This window comes from Trichechus manatus, unplaced genomic scaffold (genome assembly GCF_000243295.1).
Source record: "Trichechus manatus latirostris isolate Lorelei unplaced genomic scaffold, TriManLat1.0 scaffold00013, whole genome shotgun sequence".
NCBI lineage: Eukaryota > Metazoa > Chordata > Mammalia > Sirenia > Trichechidae > Trichechus > Trichechus manatus.
The window spans coordinates 12373833-12381387 of NW_004443949.1; positions in this window are offsets into that span (position 1 = coordinate 12373833).

Here is a 7555-nt window from a genome sequence, read left to right on the forward strand (position 1 = left end):
AAGCTCTTTAAAACTAGAACTAAGCCTATCCCCTGAGATCACCTTTTAGCGAAATAGCAAGGTGGTACACAAAATAAAGCATATTGCCTGTAAGATCAGTGTTCTACCTAAAAACCATCTGTATGAGACCAGAAGATCAATGATTACTCAAAAGCAAAGATGAGAAGATAAGGGAAGAGGAAACTAGAGTACTGAAAATGGATCAAACAGAACACAACCAAAGACAACGTTGACACATTGTGATAAATGTAGCTAATGTTACTGAAAAATTTATGTGGAAGTTGTTAAATGGGAACCTAACTAGCTGTATAAACTTTCACCAAAAACTCAGTAAAATATTATTTAAAAAAATAAATGTAAGTGTATAAAAATACTTTTCACACATACACACCATACATAAAATTTTACAGAAGAAAATGAGACACAATTTATGTGCTAAGAGCCTAATCATATGACTAGCTTTCTCCTGCATAAACTTAATAACAATATTTCTTTTTGTACCTTGCCTAGTCACATTTTTTCATTTGCCAACAAGGCAGACAGTATTTTACTTTAGCTTTGGATTAAATCCTAGAAACATGGAAAATGAGGAAAAATGTTATTTTCTTAGGAAGAGTGTGTATGATCCTTGCCATATATTTATAATTTCCGTGGAACGCTTCACATATATTTTATGTTTCCGCTTTTTTATTAAATATTTTCAGAAATAAAAGTTATGATACATGATCATATCTTTTTTTCTTGACCAAACCACTTAGAATTAAAGATGCTTCAACACTCAAGGATAAGCAGTTGCTAAGATCCTTCAGGCAGAGCCTGAATAGAAGCCACGTTCACATTTCTTCCCTCTGTCTCATCCTTGATGGATTTTTTTTTTAAGAAAACAACATTCTATTTCTTTTGTCTAGATTACAAGACACATAAAAAGACACTTCTCATTCTTTTATTTTTCTTCAAGGAGGCACTCTTATTTTATCTTTTGCACTACATGCACATTGTTTCCTGCAGCTTTTTTTTTTTTTTTCCAATTCATTTAATCCTTTTCTAAAGGAATTCAACACTAGACAAAACTTGTTCATGAGTAAACACCCTTTTTTTTTGGAAGAGTTATTCAAAACCCTGAATAATTTTCCATACATAATGGAAGGGTGTCGAAGCATATGTGATTTCTTGTATACACAGGCACATTTTTCTACTGCTCATCTGTCTCTGACTGTGATTAGTCACATGGGGTAGGAAAAAGGCATAGAAAAATCACATTAGTTCCAAAAAAGATTAATCTTGTAATTTCTTTTAAATAATCGATTCACAACAGTTCTAACCAACATTCATGAGTTCCTATGCCACAAACAATGGCCTTCCAAATTCTCAAGTTAATTCAGTTTCCTTCTGCTGATTTTTATATTGCTTAGATAACAGAATTACACATTTGCCCTTTTCAAACAAGTATATATATGCATTTTTTTATGACAGCACCCGCGTACATGAAATCAAAATTAAAATAATATGAAATGCTGATAAAATAAATGATTTTGTAGGATGGACTCACTGACCTTCTCACTTGGCAAGACATTCTTTTATTGCTTCTTTTTTAGTATTTTGAGCCTGCGCACACTTTTATAATTATAGGCAAACTACTTCAGGAAGACGATATAATGAAAACACTTAGAATTCCACTACTCTTTATTCATTTATATTTTTCAACAAGTGTCGGCTACATAACTTACAGGGCCCAGTATAAAATGAAAATGCAGGGTTCCTGGTCCAAAAAGCAGGGAAAAAATGCTATAGATAAAGGTAATAAAATATAAAGCTTTTTTCATTCATTCTTCCAACTTTTTTGTTTTTTAATTTGCTTTTTAATGTCCGTCAAATTAAAAAATGAAGAAAAATAAAGATTTAAGTTATTAGTGTACTTTTTGCTATTCATTGTTATATCACGCAAGACCAGTTTTAAGTTTAAATGTGAAAGCATTTAACTCATATGCAGAATCACTGAAATTACACAATTTCATAGCTCAATCATATATACTTTTTTCTTACGAGAACAGTGGAAACACTGCATAAAATTAACTCAGCTGTTTCTATTTCACTTCTTGATGTGCGTACATTCTACCAACATTGTCTATCTTTGACTTACTGATGAGTAAGGAAGAACTGAAAGGAAATGGAGCTATAAAATGCTGTCTTTCCCTTTCCTTTCATTTCAATGTAAGTGGTAGTTTGGAAAACCATGAGTAAGAAATAATATGATCAAGTCCCTTGGTTGTTTGTGTTTCTTAGAATGCAATTGTCATCTTTCTGAATTTGAAGCAAGTTCTGGTTCTCACAAGAAGCATGCCTCTTGGGGGGCTGTCAGTGTCCCTGCTTTCTAAGTTGGTATTTGTATCAGTCATATTTTGTATTCACATAGAATCTTGCTGGACTCCTGTGCATCATGGGTCCCCTGGAATTCAGTGCTCCTGGGACATCACAAAAGATATATACTGATGGGGTGACAAGGAGCAACAGCCACAAATATTGCACATATATCCTCTACTCATGCATATATACCATTGTCTCATCAGACTTCCATTACAAAATAATACTTTATAAATAAAATTATTAATAATTTCAAGATTACAGTTACAGGGCATTAACCTGAGTGCAGCATCCATCTGAGCACAGGGTGCTGTGTGATTGCACTGTCATACACCTATACAGCCAGCTCTGGCTGGCAAATAGGGCACTGACTTTTACTCTCATGCCATTATCCCTTGAGTTCATGAACCTATGTCTTCCCTCTTCTTGGTCAGCTTTCTTTTAGAGAATATTTCCTTTTTACTCTCACAATCAGTTGCCATCAAGTTGACTTTAACTTGGGACATCCATACTTGCATCAGAGTAGAACTGTGCTCTGTAGGGTTTTCAGAAGTAGATCACCAAGCCTTTCTTCTGAGGTGTCTCTAAGTGGACTCAAACCTCCAATCTTTTGTGTAGCAGCTGAGTAGGTTAATTGTTTGCAGCACCCAGAGATTCTTCTATTCCCATAAGGTCATAATAATGGTGGCAATTTATCTGTGATCTGTGCAGGGAAAGGCAATTTTGATATAATTCAGTATACAGATTTTCGTCTATTACCTCTTTTTGTTATGAGATGCCCCTGCACTCCATCTCTCCTTGCTGCCCTTATGTACAGAGGCTCTTTTGTTTTGTTTCTGAAAACTTAATTATCCTATATTCTGTTATGTTGAAGAAAGTAAACGTCTAACTCTGGCGTCTGAGGTGAAAAATGGTATCTCCTTACATAAACTATCAACAAATACACATATTTTCCATCTATTCCATGTTCTTGACTTCAGGGTAACTTATAACAAAACTTCTGAGTCTTTCTGGATTTCAATGATTTCAACTGGTCCATTATCATTAGCATTAACCATCCAACAAAAAGATATGTTTAAGCTGCTGTATCAGCTATTAATCAGTGAATGCCTTTCCATCTGCCAGTATGTTTTTAGCATTTCATATCTGCTATAGCCTTTTGCTCACAGTTTTGCAGCTTTACTTATGCTTCTACTATGATGTAAGTCTTATTTGAACAGAGGGTGTTTTTTTGGTTTTTTTTTAATCAATTTCTTTGTTTTGTTTTTATAGTTGTTAGATCCCTTTCACAACCCAATTAGTTTCTGCTTTGAATTCTTTTGGGGGAGATAACATGTGTTTTCATTAATGGAAGTCATGTTGAATCAAGCATTTCTGAACTTTTGTTATGAAATATGGATTTTGATACATATTATGTGGGTCATGTATATCCCTCTGGACTCGGGAGTAGGATTGTATGAGACAAATATGTCCCTTTGGACTCTGGGGTTGGATTGTATGGGGCACCTTTATCACTGTGGACTCTGGGAGATAGGGTTATGTGGGACATATATGTCCCTCTGGACTCTCCATCACCTTCTAGATCACCTGACTGGTGCGTACAATGTACGGCACCTGAAAATGAGGAGTTATTCAGGCAAACATGGAAGCGTCATGAGAAATATAACTTCCAAATAATGCAAAGGAACCCTAGAAATACACTTACAAGGCTTATTTTGCCATACAAAAGCCAAAAGACACAAAAGTTTTGCACAATCACACCTCCGGGATGCACCATCTCGCAATATATCTTGTAAAAACAGTAATTTGTGATGCACACTTGTTTCTTCCATTTAAACAGTTATACAGGTTCCTGCCTGCCAGCAGCATATACTGTCAGTGGGAAAGCAACTTCCCAGTAAACCCGAGAGGTGGAAAATGTATATGGGAGCTATGTGTCCCAATGGTCATGAAAGTATATGCTTTCTGACAAATGCCCTGAAATGAGAATATGAAGAGATGGAGAATACAGTAAAGCCAAGTAGTTTTAGGCTTATGTCCTCACACTGCAGAGGATCAGATATTTTTTCTCTCTGAGGAAAATATGTTGACAGCTTTCCTTTTTCTGCTTTGGAAAGCAAAGCACATAAAGATTCAAACTAACAAAGGATATCAGTCAGAATATCTTAAGAGGGAATTTCCAGCGGCACGCCAACTTTAACACTTCCTATTTCAGTGACACTATGATTCTATGGTAAATTCACATGTTTTGCCTTGGAATTCCATTCAGAATATCTTTTTTGGTGTAACTTAAATGCCTAATGAAAAGTAAATTATTAGAATCCACAATATTTTGGATTTTACAAAATAAATACATCAAATATGTAAATGGAATTCTCCATACTAATTATATCAAAACTTAACCACTAATTTGTAGTCTGGATATAATTTAAAATATAATGAAAATTCATTTTATCTGGGCACAATATATCGTTTTGAAAATGAAAATATATGAAGACAAAGTCTCAAGGGATTTATGAGTTTAGTGGGGGCAATTATGATACTACAAATAAATCTATTTCTGCTTTCTAAAGTCATGCTCTTTTCCCCCAAATATTTGCAGCTTGAATCCTAAGCTTAATTTATGACTTCTTTCTGTTCTTATAAGTTTGACTTGCAAATGGTTAGCTCCAGCCTCAAGCACAAACTGAGCTGACTGGAAAGGAAATAACAGTAGCCTCAACCACATGTGGTGTTAACATTCATCTCTTCATAATAAACTGATCCAAATCTATATTTCTGAAAGAGACAATCATTATGTCAGTGGTTCATTGGGTGCACAGATCTACTAGGACCTGGTACAATCATGATCTACAAAACAAATAGTTATGGACAACTCTCTAAGAATGGGAGGTGAGTATGGGGGGCACAGACGGCCCATTGGTGGCCAGTTTGTGCTGGACTGTAACCTAAAAAGGTTGGTGGTTTAACCCATCTTGTGGTATGGTGAAAGAAAAGGTCTAGTGCTCTGCTTCCATTAAGATTACGTCCAAGAAAGCCCAATGGAGCGGTTCTACTCTAACAGATGGTGTTGCCAAGAGTTTAAATTGACTCAACGGCAACTAACAACAACAACAACATAATATAATGGAGCTACGTGCAAAGTGCAATATGAGTACAGGAAAAGGAAGGCCTCTATCAACTGAGAGTGTCAGGAAAACTTCACCCAATGCATAGCACTGGAACTAATGGGTGTTATGAATTTACAAAGAGCCTTCACTTACATTTAACTAGAGCTGGAAATTAAATGCTGATTTCAGCATAATGATAATAACTGTCTCCACTAAATGAGGTGTACAAATTTAATCATTGCCCAACAACTGAAATAGCTAATTTCTTCCTTTAAGAAAGTTAAGTTTTGCTTTTTCTTTTCTTTTTTTGCCCTCAAATATCAGGTACATCATTATTATTTGTTTTCATTGTATTATGTTACTGTTATAATGTTTAGAAGCAAATATCAGCCGCTGTTAAACACAAAAATAATTATACACTGAATTTTGAATACAGAGTTTGTTACATTTTCAGAGAGTCTAAGTAATTCATTTTGAATTAGGATTGATATTTTGAGATCTCCTTTTTGATTTTTTTTTCACAGCCCTTCCAGTCCTCTAAATTACTATTAGTCATTACTACTTGGAATATTAATTATTTATGTAGCAAATATAATAGACATTTTTTTCAAGGACTGAACACTGGCAATTGATACATTTTCAATGAATGAACAGTTCTATCATTTGGAGTTGTAATTTTATTGTAATACCAAGCTACAAGTTGAGATAGTGGTAAAGAAGGACAAACCATAATGGCAGGGAGATTTCAAATCATAGTCTTCAAAACTCATCCAAACATTCAAGAATATTGAATGCCTACTGTGTCTCAGTGTGAAGAGTAAGTTGCTGTTGCTATCTACACCCAAGATGATGCAGGAGGCCCGATGTTTGGCTGGTCTATTTGGATTTTGGAAAACACATATTCCGCGTCTGGTAATATTGCTGGCTCCCATCTATAAAACCATTGGAAAAAAACTGCATTTGAATGGAGGCCAGAGCAACAGCAGCCTATGTGTGAATTACAGAAAGTGGCCTCATTCTCTCTGCCTTTAGGCCCTTATGACCCACATTCAGACGTGATTTTGGAAGTGTCTGCCACGTGTGCTTATGCAGACTGAAGCTTATGGCAAAAACTGATGGCAATCACTGGGATTCTGGGCTAGAAAGTTTCCAGATGCTGTAGCATGATACACACCATTTGAAAGGCAACTATTCATCTACTATTGGGCATTGATTGAGACTGTTTCAATAACAGAAGGACATAAAATCATCATGAGACCTGAAATACCCATAATGTCTTGGGTGATGTCAGAGAAACACTCTAATAAGGAAGGTAATGCCCAAATTATTTCCATAATAAAATGAAAATGGTTTATACAAGCTAATGAGGGAATGCAGGAAGGCACCCACTGCCTCCACTAGCAGGTAGCCTCTTTTTCCATAGGTCTTACCCTAGAACCAGTGGAGAAGCTGCCAGGGCCCATTGTTACATGGACAGTGCCCTATGAACAATTTTCTGCTGAGCAGCAGAAGGCTGCTTGGTTCATGAATGGCAGTTTCAGGGTACATGGACAATATTTGATGTGGAAAGCTACTGCATTAAGGTCAGCAAATGGAAAGACCCCGACTGAAGAAGACAAGAATGGTTCAGCTCAATGGGCTGAGCTGCATGCTGTCTTCCTAGCCATGATGGAAGAATTGAGCAATGGTGACAGCCCATATGTTTGGATTTTTAGATTCACAGGCAGTGGCCAATGGCCTGACTCTATGGTCAGGTGAATTGGCAATGGAAAACTGGACTATTGAGGGGACACCTGTGTGGGTCATAGATCTATGGAAAGCACTCTGGGAATTTCAAGGATGCATGAGAATAGGACATGTCGATGTCCATCAAAAAAACCTCCTTCCTGGATCAGGAAACAATTGGAATCAGCAAGTGGACCTGTTGATATGCTCACTTGAGGTGGTCAGTTGGGTCCATGAAATGAGAAAACATTGGGGTGCTGCAGCAATACAGATATGGTATGATTCTAGATGCATCCCTCTTGCACCCTCTGCCAGTAAGGACTGCTCTGTCTACCAGCAAGGAAGACAAGTTGCAGATG